Here is a 14,704-nt window from a genome sequence, read left to right on the forward strand (position 1 = left end):
CTGGAATATTTTCAAATAACTGTGAAATCAGTGAAGTTAAGTTTACCCCACTTATCTGAAAGATTGAATTGTTTTTGTAAAGTGCTCATATAATGTGGATCAGTGAGACCTGAGCCCTTAGTGAATGGAGGCTGGCAAACTCTGTTAGTATACAGAAAAGTACTCCTGTTAAATTTAAGGCACTGACCTGAGCAATGCTGTTGTGTGCTGATACTAAGTATTGGATCCTTGGCGGTCCTAACCCTGGGATTGGCTTGGGAGGAGGGGACAGGGAGCAGGCAGAGTACCGACACCTCCTTTTGTTTAATTTTTTACAAAAAGGGCACTGGCCCTGGGTGAAGGTCTTAGTTGGAAGAGGATCGATCATGTGGCATTCGAGATGGTAGCCAATTTCCATCACAGATTTCCCTTTGATTTTCATCTGTGTGAGACTGAGATGATCCAGGTGTCAGCTACTTGGTGGTACACAACTGAGTCAGTAAAGAGCTTCTTCAGATTTGCACAAAACAAAAACAAAACAAAAAACAAACAGCAGTCTTGCAGCACCTCACAGACTAACATCATTATATATTAGGCGATGAGCTTTCATGGGGCAGACCCACTTCTTCAGATCTGGAATATGAAGAAGTGGGTCTGTCCCACGAAAGCTCATCACCTAATAAATAATATTGTTAGTCTTTAAGGTGCTACAGGACTGCTTTTTTGCTTTGTGATGATACAGACTAACACAGCTCCCCCTGTTTTAATTAACACCGAAGCTGGGACTTTCAGAGGAGCTTAAAAGACTGAGGCACCTATTTCCCACTGAATTTCAGTTGGACATTTCAGCTCTTTTGAAAATCCAGCTTCGGGGTTTGATTACTATTGTTACTGCTTTCGGAACTAAATTTAAAGCAATAGATTGTGCAACAAGCGTCTACCATTGGGGTTCTTTCTGTGGCACAAGCTTGGAGCTCGCTAAAACAGTGTTTCTCAACTTTTTTCTTTATAAAGTACCCCTTTTTTAAAAAAGAAAAACGTAAGTATCCCCAGTACCTACAATTTTCAGACACATGAATTTTTTTCTACCATTGCAATGCATTTGTTTAAACAACTTAATCATAACTGGACAGTTGGAAGAAATTGCCTATAGGCAATGAACTTGCCATTGTACTTATGACTGTGCAAGAAGGATGAATTAAAAAAAGATAAAATAAGTGTTTTTTATTCATAAAAAAGGTTGAGAAACACTGAGTTAACGTACCCTCGGGAAGAACTCCGCTTACCCCCCAGGATACACTCACCCCTGGTTGAGACCCACTGCCCTAAACAGCCTCACATGCGTAGTGCTTGAACACTGCACATCTGTAATCTGAACTGGTTACAGAGTGTACTGTATAGTCTTTAGAAATGTAGTCGCTCCAAAACCCTCTTCTTCATTTAAAAGCACCAAGTTACATTTCAAAAGCCGTTTCTGTAATTCTAACACATGTACCACTGGGCTGTCAGCAAGGAACGTGTGGGCGGGGGACTGCGGGAGAATGAATGAATGATTGAGCAGAAGTGAACACAGTAAGGGTTGTGGGTGGAGAGAGGAGACCTGCTATTGGTTCTCCCACCAACTTAATATTCTTGATATTGATACAAATTGGGGAGGATGAACCAGTCTTGCCCCACTTCCCCCGTCTTCTTTTACTTCAGCTTATCTTTTCCTGGGGGATATTTCATTTCTGTGCTTTCTTCTAGCTACAGGGAACATACCTTGGACAGTCTTGTCTGTCCTGAATGCATAAGCTGCAGCTGGCAGGTATAGAGCTGTCACTTTGCCTTGCTCTGCTTGATAATCCGCTCTGTAATAACAGCTGATCACATAAAATGGGCTGAATAATTCAGTCTGTGGATTTGGTGACATTCTAAAAATTCTGTAGTCAACAAATATTTTGTTTGCTGTTTCAGGGTTGCTCCATCTGTCCATAATTTATTTGGTGAACTCAATGTTCTTTTTGAGGACATGGGTGATTAATATTCTATCCCAACACTCAGCCAGGTCCCTCAGGCTAAGTTACAAAAGGGGCCTATGTAGCTATTCAGGGCAGTAAGGGCACATAAGGCCCCCAATCCCTGATGCTTGCAAAGGGTGTACTCAGGGTGTGATAGGAAAAAGCAGTCTCCAGGCAGCCCTTAGTAAGCAAGAGGTTAGGAAGGGGCAGGGTATGGATGCTATGTTGAGGAGGTAGAGCCATTTGGCACCCAACACAGCTGAGCCAGCATGGGCTGGAAGGTGTGAAGGGGAGTGCAAGGTAAAACATACCACTCTCAGATGCAGACACCGCAGGCCCTGGCGGAAGGTGGGAAGGGGCCCAGGTGTGCGCCCCCTCAAAAGGGGAAGGGCCAAGGGCAGACAAGACACGGCCTACGGCAGTGAACACTTAGCATTGCTCAGACTGTGGAGCTGCACATCCTCCCGCTCCAGAGCTGCCCTTCTGCAGCATTTCAAAGGAGCACAGAGCTCCGGTCACTACTGCTGCTACTTCAGCAGTAGTGGTGGCGGTGGCCAGAAATGCATGAGCCCTGTGCAAATGCTCTCATCCCGTCAGGGACCTGCACTCAAACGCATTACATTTCTTCAGAGAACAAGAAAGTTATTGGATTTTCTGAGTCACACTTCCTTCCTCTGGCAACTCAAGGGCCAGTGTACCTTTACATTGTTCCATCCTGAGCACTGAGGGCAATTTCTCAGTCTAGTCTACTCTAATCTAATCACTGCCTTGATCATCATGTAATCTAACCAGGTGTATTAAGGAAAGTGCTAAATCACTTCAAAGGTGCCCTGTCAATTCCCATTTTTTTTTTTTTTAAAAAAAGTACACTCATGATTTTATTATGCTCTCTAGTTTTTTAAATGTTATCTTGGAAACCTAAACTAAAATTGTCTCCTTTCCTGATCCTGTCTCCTTCAGTTTCAAAAGCAATTTGTTTTCTTTTATTTTTATTTTTTTTGGTTGGTCTTGTTTTCAGTGCTGCAGGAGTAAACACAAATTGGTTTTTGCTTAATTCAGTTCACTCACCTCCTAAGGGATGCCAGCAGGTTTCTCAGATATATTTTGTGGCAAAATAACAGGAAAGGGGAATTGTGTCAAACCTGGATTTGAAGAACTGGAGTCTGTCAGATTGATGCCTCTCCACTTACTTTGTCAAACTGTCCCAATTTCAGTGGAGCTGCACCAGGGATACCTGGGAGCAATTAACTATTTTAAAATTTAGCACCATTTAATGCACTTGCATATACAAGCATATTGTATTAATGGGATGACTGTTTAGTGCAAAACAAGCACTTTTAATGCTTTGTCAGATTACAGAACTTGTTAGCCTTGGGAATTTGCTATTACAAAAATTATTGGGTTCAATACGAGAGCTGGATTTAAAAGATTATGGAGAACGTTTTGATAAAATATGAGTAATCCAATCTCATGTTTCACGGTATGAGCTGATCAGTGCAAGGGTCAGGAAGGATTCCATCACTTCCCCCAGCAGGCAAGATTGGTTCTGATTTTTTTTTGCCTTCTTTATAAAAGCATGTGCACTGTGGGTCCCACATTTACTGAAGCTGGTAACAGAGAACCCCAAGAGGGCTACCATGTTTAAACTGCCAGGACAACTTTCTATGCAGAGGCTAAATCCTCTCCTTCTGAACCCTTTGTCTTTGAGGTGCAAATAGTTCATACACATTGAGTTTGTCATTTAAGTTGGCATGGAAAAAGGTAACATCCCTCAGTCCGTACACCATGGCATAATGCCCATTTAAAATCAACATAGCCTGCCTGACTGAAAACTACAGCAGGGAGGTACAAAAACTGTAACAGTTTAATTTCCAAGTAGTCTTCAGCTGGTGGCTGGTAGATATTAGAGGTTGGAAGTGGAGTTTTATTAAGATTGCGTTTGGAGGGTAAATGGAAATAGGAGTAAACAAATTCAAGCTAGAAGTGCAAAAAATTAACAGAAAGGGTAATTGTAACTATTTCCACAATTTACTTAGTGGTGTGGGGGATTCTTCATCACCTTTTTCATTCTGTACCTGTAATTTTCAGGTTGCAAAACAAAACAAAACAAACAAACAAAAAAGTCTGTGGGAACAATGAATGATACAGAGACATCCCAGAAGCTGATTCCTATAGGCAACATCTGATATCAGTAGCACCTGCATACAACCGCAGCTGCAAAAGTTTTTAAAAATCATGTAGACACTTGGCACAGTGGTATTTATGGAAATACCACACCGGTGAAGTGGCCATAATTGACAGTCCATGTTAGAATCACGATGACGCTTCACACATATCTAGCACTTTCCTTCCAAGGCTCCCAAAGAGCTTTACACATTTAATTAAATTTAGCATGAGGGCTAGGTGCTTTTACCCAGCTGAGAAAAAGCAATGAACAGAGAGAGATTAAGTGCCTCATTCAAAGTCTTGTGGAAGTATTTTGCAGATCTGGAAATGGAGTTGGAATAGGTCTCTAGATTCCTTGTGCTGCGAGTGGAGCACAAAACCATTGTTCCTTCCCTGGCTTAGACCATTTTTCCTTCTCATTAAACTAACTCTGCTTTTCTGATAAATGTTTCTTGTTCCGAAGTCCCAGTCACTGCAGTTTGCAAGCTAGAAAAGGGAAGACTACCTGCTACCCAAGTTATCTGCAGTGGGTGAGTGGAGAAAAAAAATTGCCTGTTTTGGAGTCTACTTTTGGATCTATCTAATGAAGCACTAATGAAAGGTAACTTTGAAGTTTGTCAAAATAAGAGTCACAATATCTTAAATGGGCAGTCAGGCAGTCTGGGTGATCATGGTTCTCCCACTCACTAATATGTCAGCCGCCACCCACCCACTCCTCAAGGACTGTTACTAAAAATCTCATCCTCTGGCTATTATTCCTGCCATGATACACATTTCCTATTTGAAAGCAATTTTCAGCAGCATGTATGTTTTATACCAAGGGTCTCAGCCCCACCAATAAAGTAAATCTGCTCTATTACATACAGCACCGAGATAATGAATGGAATATGTTTACGTGATTTATAGTTGGTGGGGTCACATAATAATATACCCCTTCCTCACTAGTGAAGATTCAGTGGATAGGCCAACTGGCTTATGGTCTGCTACAAGTACTAAATTTATGTTGGAATCTGGAATACGGTCAACAAATGGATTGAGCTGATCAGTTACTGTTGGACAGCCATCAAGTTGAAAGTCAGAGTACTGAAAAGCTGAAAAAGAAAGACAACAGGTAAATGAAAAAGTGAGCCTAAACTCTGAACCAGTTATTTTGGGAGACTGAAGGTGACTTAGGTTTAAAACTGGGTCTGAACTGCAGGTGGATTAGACTGCAAGTCTAAGCTAGAACTGGAAAGAGAATGTTTCCCCGTAAGATGTGATCACTATTCAATTCAAACTCTACCTCCTATTCTCCTGCAAACCTCAAGCATGAAACTCAGGGGTGCCATTTAGGGGAGGGCTTAGGGGTTCTTTAGCCCCCATCACCCAAGTTTGAACCTCTTAATTTCATACTTGAAGTCTCAGAGAGGTAGATGTGTTGTCTACAGCTTCAACAAAAAAGTTCAAAGCTGATTACTAAGAGTCAAAAAGGGATCTCATAAAACTGGGCAATTGGGCAACATAAATGGTAGATGGAATTCAGGGTTGATAAATGCAAAGTAAAGCACATGAAAAAATATAACCCCTACTCTGTATACAAGTGATAGAGCCTAAATTAGCTTTTCCCGTTCAAGAAAGAGATTTTGGAAACATTGGGGATATGTCCCTGAAAACTTCTGCTCATTGTTCAGTGGCCCTAACACAATATTGTGAATCATTGGGAAAGGAACAGATAATATCATATTGCCTCCACATAGAGCCATGGTATGTATTCCCATATCTTGAATACTGAATGCAGATCTGGTCACCCCATCTAGAAAAACCAGATATATTGTATTTAGAAATGGTATAGACAAGGGCAACAGAAATGATTAAGATTAAGGAACAGCTTCCATCTGACGATAGAGTAAAAAGACAAGGACTTTTCAGCATGGAAAAAGACAAGACTAAAGGGTGGGAATATATGTTAGATGTCTAGGAAATCATGAGTGGTGCTGAACATTGAATAAGGAAATGTTATTTACTCCTTCACTAACATAACACAAGGTCACCCAATGAAATTTATGGACAGATGATTTAAAACAAACAAAAAGAAATAATTTCGTCATAATCAACCTGTGGATCTCTTTGCCAGGGGATGATGGAAAGGCTCAAACTATAACAGGGTTCCAATAGAAATAAAATAAGTTGAAGGACTGGTCCATCAATGGTTACTAGCCAGGATGGGCAGAGATGGCATCCCAATGCTTTGTTTGCCAGAAGCTGGGAATTGGTCACTTGAGCATTGCCTCTTCTGTTCATGTCTGTTGACGCACCTGGCATTGGCCATTGTTGGAAGACAGGTTACTGGGCTAAATGGACCACTGGCCTGACCCAGTGTGGGCATTCTGACAATCTTATACAGAATCCAATTATATCTGCTGCCTGCTATAACCCACTAGACCCCACTCCTCTCCCAGAGCTGAGATGGAGCCCTGGAGTCCCGACAGCATCTCCCTCTCTCTCTCTCTCTGTGCACAATTTGTAACAAAGTAAGAATATACATTAAGTCTAACTAGTGTCCCTTAAATGATTTGCCACAAAATGGCAAAATACATTAGATCCATTCAGTGCTAATACTAATATTTATTGTTCTCTTTCTTTTATATAGGAATTAGATACAGTGCTCCTGTCAGCTAACTGCTACATTATTTGTCAAAACCTAGAGTTTTTAAGTCTTTGGTAGCTCCTGGAAAGAGAAGATATGTGTGTAGGAGAGGACAGAGTCAGTCCCTCCCTTCCTGATTTGCTGCTTGGCTTGTACTGAACACACACAGTAACACTGCTGAAGCCACTGTCCTTACTTTGCTCCCCTGCATCCATGCCCTCACTTGGCCCCCCCTCCACTATCATGGTGTGCACAGATTGCTTCCCCCCCTAACAAAATCTGCTGAAGCTAAATCAGATCCACTCACGAACATACAGTCTCTTCTGTTCAGTTCTACCAAAGATGTAACATGAATGAGCATGGTCAAAAAGATGGCTCAGATGTCAGCAGAGGAGCAGGAGTTTAATAGCTGCTAATGGATTTCATATCTTGGATCTCCAGCATTGGAATGCTGCACCCTAATGTACTGAGAGTTATATCTGAGACTGTGGAAGGCTCTTTATATGGACAGATTCCTGAGCACCTGCAGTCTATGCAGATGGTAGTTAGAGATTCATTGGAAGGTCCCATTTGAGGGGTTTGAGAATTTTAGAAATTTTGGAAAAGGAATGCCAGGAGTCAGAGGTAGAGAGAGCAGCAATGATAGCAGAACCTCCTCAGAGGCTGCCTTCGAATTCGATGAGCTATGGTTACTGATAACTACAGAATCAAAACAGATTCACTTTCACCATTATGTATTTCCTGGTTTGTTACTCTGTTCAGTATTTTTTTAAATCCAGTTTTAATGGGATACACATCACTATATGGCTAGAACTGGTATTTTCAGTGCTCTTCACTTGCTCATAAATCTTGTAGCACTTTCAAAGCTGTGTTTTTCACTCTCTCTTACCACATGCTCTGTGTTTGGACACTGTGCAGAACAATGGAGCTCTGATCTTAGTTGGACCTGTCGGGGACCCTATCAATAAGTTAATTGTTGTTAGCGTTAATTGATTATTCTTAGTTGATTCATTCCTTTCTTCTTCCTTTATGAAAGATAGTTAACCAACCCAAACTGAAAGCTTTCTTCTCTAACATATTTGTTTATAGCTTCATAGAAATTAGTGGCACACACTGGAGGTGCACATGGAAATGCTGCAGCAGACAGTATTGCAAGAGAATTACCATACTGCAGTCCACATGACAGAGGAGAAAAACACAATTTTGCTTTTATTGACGGCAGAAAGGAGAATGATTTCACTGCTCACTCACACATACATCATGTACCGAAGTACACAGATGTCTCGGAATACCCACTGAAGACTGTATAAAGCATTGTGCCAGCTTCATGGAGTATGTCAAATATAAACAAGATAGAGAGTTCCTGTTCTCAGCTTGTTGGCAGAGCACTGTAAGAGTCCATTCCACAGCATCTAAACTATTATAGACTATGTATGGCTGATAAGAGATGAATTTTAGCACTCACAAAAATGGGCTGGGATATTAAAGATGGGCTGGGACCAGAAAGCGTGCATGATGCTGATATGACATGTCATTCCAAATTCGAGCACAGGGAAGCATAAAGACAATATTGGACAGTTCAGGTCAAACCCTGTTTCAGTGGGAGGTTTGGATGAAAAAGGCAAGCGAGGTTTGGCTGTACCTAGTAACACACGTGTGTTTCTGTGGACAGGCGATGTGAGTGTCTCATTAAATCACTAAAAATGTGAGTGATTCCTCTGTAAACAATTGTCTTGTAGGACAATGGAGTGTCAGTGATGGTGGGAAAAATATCAGGGTTTTTCTGACAGGAAAATTAGAACATTATTTTGCCTGTGCTATATCCACCCCCAACAAGGCTTATGTTTAAAGCTCTTTCAGTGACAGTTTAAAGCTGTTTAAAATATTACTTTAACTTGATGTCTTCCATTATGTAACAGTGAGATATTCTCAAGCACAATGGGGTTGCTATATGAAATCGACAGAATTCTGTGGGAAAGCTAGGTTTATTAGATGGTTCAATCAGTGTCTTTCAAAGGCTATGGTGGATAAACCCTACTTACGAATTATCTGATTCCTGCTGTTGGAAATCTGCAACTGTTTCATTTAGGGCCATAGCACTGCTGCAGAATTCTAGAAGGTCAATTATATTGCCTACATAAAGCATAATTAAGTATAATAATAAAGCATAATAATAATAAACAATTAAGCATAATAACTAAGTCAACTACATTGCTTAAAGTACATAACATTTGGCTCAATGGTATTTAGTCTTTGTTGTAGTTCTGAATTAAAATGATTATGTCCTGGGATTTGTGCCTACAAGTACCATTGACTTCACTCGGAGCTGTCAAACTACAGGAGAGTGGAATTTAACTGAGTTTTTCATACTGCTTTTCTTATTGACATGTCTACATTGTAGCAATGCTGTTGTGTTTCTTCCTTCTTTGCTCAGAAGTCACTCTCTGTGTGTTTGGCCTTGCAGCAAACAGGAATGAAGTATTTTTTCTGACCACTGAAGGTAACATAGAGACCGCCACTGACTTAATAAAGTTTTAGACAAAGCCCATTTGCTGTGTGGTAAAGAGCAAAGCACTGATGAACACCTGGCTTTGAACACCCAAAATCCACGGGGCTGAGAGTGGAATTTCTTGCTGACGCTCAGTTTTCATAGACTGAGGCCACACACATTTCCATGCCCCCAGGGCCTCTAATAAGAACACTCCCTCTGAGAGGCCCCAGGTTTCGGTGGCTTCTAAACTACAGATGTTTGGATCTAATTCAGCACTGTGGAAGAGAGGATAGCCATAAGACCAAAAGCAAAAGTGTCAGTCTTTCTCATCTTGGGTCTGTGATGCAAAATGATAAGCCTCCTGTTTTACTGTCTGTTGCAGCATTTCCATGTGCACCTCCAGGCTATGCTATTCTCCTTTGAGCTACAAACAAGTAAGTTATTAGAAAATCAGACTTTCAGTTTGTTTTGGACAAGGGTGTAGCATTAAAAGGAAAATAATACAGTAGTTATTAGTTAAATTGCTAAATAATGAATTAATAATACTACTAAGAGCCACTGTTCTATAAACTGTATAAAGACACAACAGACAGTAAGAGTGTGCAAAACACATCCACAAAAGCACTACAACAGTGGTCACCAACCAGGCAGTCACAATCGACTGGTTGTTCCTGGAGAGTCTCCCAGCTGATTGCCATTGTCAGGCTCTCTGCCTGCCCTGGCTCCCTGTTGCCAGCCCATTACCAGAAGCAGCCAGCGCAGCCCTGCATGCGTGTGTGTGTGTGTGTGTGGGGCTCGGGGAGGGTAGGAGTCTTAGCATGTCGCTCCTGCCTGCAAGCACCACCCCTCACAGCTCACATTGGCCAGGGAATGGTGGCCAATGAGAGCTCAAGGCAGAGAGAGGCGGCACATGGGGCCGCATTCCCCATTCCCCCAGCCACAGGGCAGTGTTTGCCCCTTCTGGGAGTGGGGTGGAGCACGAGACAGGCAGGAAGCCAGACTCAGCCTTCCTGCGCCATGAACCCTGGAGCTGTAAGTGGTAAGTACCACTGGCAAGAGGACACACCACAACCTCCAGTCCCCTCCCAGAGCCAGAGTGTGTACCCCACTACCTTGCACTCCAAAGCCCCAGCCCTGCGTCCCTCTCACAGCTAGCTCCCCATGCCCTCCTTCATCCTGAATCTCCTTGTGTACCCCAAGACCCAGCCCCCAGTCCCTCTCAGAGCCAGCATCCCTCTCCCTCCAGAAGCCTGAACCCCTGCCCCAATCTTGACCTGCCTCCCAGAGCCAACACCCTCCTGGCACCCCACACCTCCTCCCGAACCCCAACACCCCACTTCAGTCTGGTAAAACTGAGTGTGTGAGAGAGAGTGAGCAATGGAGGGTTTCAGGGAGAGGTAGGTCATGGCTTGCCCTTAAATTAAGAAAGTGATTTTGGGCATAAAAAGGTTGGACATCGCTGTGTTATAAGATTTACTGATACGGAAAGAACTCTGAAAATACTTTATTTATCTTTCCATACACTAAACTCTACTCATTTAAAACTGGATTGAAAAAAATCAACTGAAAAATAACAAAATACTGCACACAGTAACATCCAAAAAACATGTAATGGAGCAAGCAGTTCTGGTTGCATTTTATAGTTACCAATAACCAAGGCTCATCACACTGGAATGCCATCCTTCAGACTAGTTGTCCTGATGTAATTGCATCTTGCTATCCCTCTGACAGGGGGCGTTACATACCTCACATGGGATTTCTTAGTCTAGCCAGACTACATACATGGCCCCCTCCCACCTAGCAAAATGGAAATAGCATGGTGGTTGTGACTGTCACTTGGTGGGATTGCAATATCCGTGCTGAAAATTCCACATGGACACGTTCACAAAAATCAACCAGTAGACTGAGCAGAATTAGAGAAAATATTCTAAATATTAACACCAGAGAATAGTCATCTGATTTGCACCACCTCAATTTATACCGCAAACTCCTCACAACAAACACTGTATCATGTAGCACTTACCTAATAACCCACAGAAAACTGATGCTCATTTGTACGTGTCTGGTGCCTGTGTTAAGACTGAAGAATTTCTATCTATATGTTTACAAAATGTGGCCTGTCAGAGACAATGTCAAGCTGAATCTACGCCCTTATGATGTTTTTGTCATCAAAAGTAACAGCCTCTCATAAGTTATGAGCAAAGGGAACAGACATGAAATAGGAAGTTGAATGGAAGAAAACCAATACTGGTAACTAAGATAAATCATTCTCATGAGTTTTAGCTGAGTATGCTATGATGCATTTCATCAGCACCTGATGACTAGAAGACATATAACTTTTCTAAGTAATTTTACCTACCCCATTTTTACTGGCATTCACAAATGATGTTAAAATTTTCACACTGGTATATGACAACTTCACAAGAATACATCACAATATTTTGTTGGTATCAAATCCAAACCTGAACTCCACTTTAAATCTAAGCCAGATCCAAATGCTGGCTCCTCAGACCAGCTCTTTGTAACAGCCCTCTTTCTTGTCACAAATAACTCTGCTAAATCAGCAGGAAAAAGTCTTAGTCAACACATTCTCTCATCTTAATCATACCTTAATCTGTCCAATTTCAAAGCCTTTTCTTTTTTTCTTTTCCACAGACATTGGTATGTTGCTCAGGGAGGAACCTTTATTCAAACATACTCAGGTGCTTATGTACTAACAAACACATTCAGATTTATATTCCGACTTCAGTGTATTCAGATCATCCAGTTAGGGAACATAAATCATACCAGGTGACTTGTTTGCCTAATGATACAGCTCAAAGGGCAGATTCAGAATACTGAATGTTTGATATGGTGCTCACAGAACAATGCATGAACAATGGTATATGTTGAGGAAAAGTATCTGCAAGGCAATAATGAATAATCAAAAATTTGTAAAATTCATGACCTGCAAAAACTGTGCTCAGATAGGTGAGGCAATAACTACACTGCTGGCAGCAAACACTTCTATCACATCTACCACTGTGCATATGCTACCCAAAGATTACAGTACTAGTTACAGAGCAAACTGCATATACATACCTGTACATTTCTTTTGTGTGGATCAGAGTGGTCATTTCTTCAAATTTTGGAAGTTTTCCTACACAACTGAGGATGCTCATTTAAATCTCAACATATGTTGCTATGTGAACATGGCCTATAATTTGAGTCAGTTGCTTATGCCTATTACTCTGTGGCTGTGTCTACACTAGCCAAAAACTTCGAAATGGCCATGCAAATGGCCATTTCGAAGTTTACTAATGAAGCGCTGAAATACATATTCAGCACCTCATTAGCATGCGGGCGGCCGCGGCACTTCGAAATTGACGCGGCTCGTCCAGACGGGGCTCCTTTTTGAAAGGACCCCAGCTACTTCAAAGTCCCCTTATTCCTATCTGTTCATAGGAATAAGGGGACTTTGAAGTAGCCGGGGTCCTTTTGAAAAGGAGCCCCGTCTGGACGAGCCATGCGGCGGCGAGCCACGTCAATTTCAAAGTGCCATGGCCACCCACATGCTAATGAGGCGCTGAATATGTATTTCAGAGCTTCATTAGTAAACTTCGAAATGGCCATTTGCATGGCTATTTCGAAGTTTTTGGCTAGTGTAGACGTAGGGTGTATATTTTACTAGGGCTGTGCAGGCTTACCCAAGGTTAGAAACTGGCTCTGTGCTTATCGTTTACCCTAGACACATTATTAAATACATATAGAAAACACGAGCCTGCTTTGTAAACATTATTTTTTGTAATCTTGCTTATAGCTGTAGATAATTTGTGCTCATTTACATCCAAACAACGTACAAAGATACATTTTGACGACCATTAGAAAGTAGCTCTGATTAGAACACAGTTGTTGCTTCTGGCAAAAGAGGCAAATTTCCTATACAAAAAGACATTACAAACTTGTATAAAATGTTTCCTAATAGAAATGAAAACATACAACTCCTCTCTATTTATAGCTTCACCAGTTGCCTGCATGGAAGTCCACTGAAATCAAGCACCTTATTTAGCATTTTTAGTGACACTTTTTAGTTGCATTCCTCTAAGACTTTTGTAGCAGAGTTGAAATTAATATAAAATCCAATACACAAAGCAAGGCACAGTGCATTTTAATTTTTTTCTTAACCTCTCAGTGAGGGAATCAACTGAAATAAACAGCAAAGAGCAAAAATTAGTGCGGTCTCGAGAAGAAATTTTTATTACTGCTTTCTGCAGCAATGCTGGACTCTTGCTAGGATTGTCCAAACCATAGGATTCCAAGGTGCAGAAACTGCAGCGATGAGAGCATGGTCCTTTTCTTAGCAACGTGCAGCAGATTGAGCATCAGTCAAGATGTGGATTGGATTGGTGTGTGGGATGTTGAACAGAAGCAGCTGATGCAAGACAGAATGAAGAACTGCACTGCAGGGAATAATGAAATGTATATTACTGAATAAACTTTTAGCAATGGGTGGGTACATGATCAATTGCAACATTTTGTGAAGGTTTAGATAAAGCATAAAAATCATTAATTCTGCACTCCGAGCCACATCCTGGGTTTTAACTATGCTCTTTCTACATGCATAGAACTCAATTTGATGTACAGAAGTGAACAGAAAATGAAAGCTACAGTGCTGGGGAGAGAAGAATTTGGCCAGAGAAGTTTACTTCTGTTTATTTATTTCAACAGGGTGCCTGGCAATTTGGATTTCTCCAACACACGTCTTCTATGGTTTAAACTCTTATATGTCCTCCCTTCTCTGCCCCAGAAAAAATGTAACCACAGACTGTTAGTGTAAAATTACGAACACACATTTTCATTCAACTGCCTTCCAAGACAAAATCCTAAAGGGCACTAGTCACCAGCTAGCTGAAATAGGAACCGATCCACTGACTTCAGTGTAGCTATGCGCACTTGCTCCAGCTTAGAATCTGCTTCAAAATTCATAGCAAAATACTGTGGTATAAGAAATTGTTTACATCTCTGTTGGGAGTGCCCCACTTTTGAAGGCTATTGTCTGAGGTTAGAAAACCTAGCAAGAGATATTTTAGAGTTACAGGGTTACTGTCAGTTACAAATATGTATTGACGTAAGTGTGCAGGCCTGTATCCTCCAGTTCTTTTTACTACACTGTTGCATTAGTGGCCTGATTTGTCATTAAATAAATATAAAACACCCCGTCTTACAGTAAACTCTTTTGTATCTGGCAGCCCTGGGACCGGGAGGTTGCCGGATATTCAAATATTCTAGATAATAGAGAGGTATACCTAGCAATGCATAACACTAAAGAAAATCAAGATTAGATTTTAAGAAACAAACACATGTATGCAGAGTTCTTTTTTTAGCAAAAGAACAGTACTGTACTCTGTAAACTTACACTGTATTTCCTGTATTTACTTTCACTCTACTGTACTTACAGAAAAC

General features: G+C 41.3%; 1 protein-coding gene across 2 annotated transcripts in view; it reads right to left on the minus strand.

The window, feature by feature from the left end:
- Positions 1 to 12,898: 12,898 nt before the first annotated feature.
- The window catches only part of BANK1 (B cell scaffold protein with ankyrin repeats 1), a 296,463-nt gene continuing 294,657 nt past the window's right edge, over positions 12,899 to 14,704 (minus strand). For both annotated transcript variants that reach the window (XM_074991991.1, XM_074991992.1), the window contains one exon: positions 12,899 to 13,701. The gene's annotated coding sequence lies outside the window, so the exon portion shown is untranslated. The remainder of the gene's footprint in view (positions 13,702 to 14,704) is intronic.

Source organism: Carettochelys insculpta, chromosome 4 (assembly GCF_033958435.1).
Source record: "Carettochelys insculpta isolate YL-2023 chromosome 4, ASM3395843v1, whole genome shotgun sequence".
NCBI lineage: Eukaryota > Metazoa > Chordata > Testudines > Carettochelyidae > Carettochelys > Carettochelys insculpta.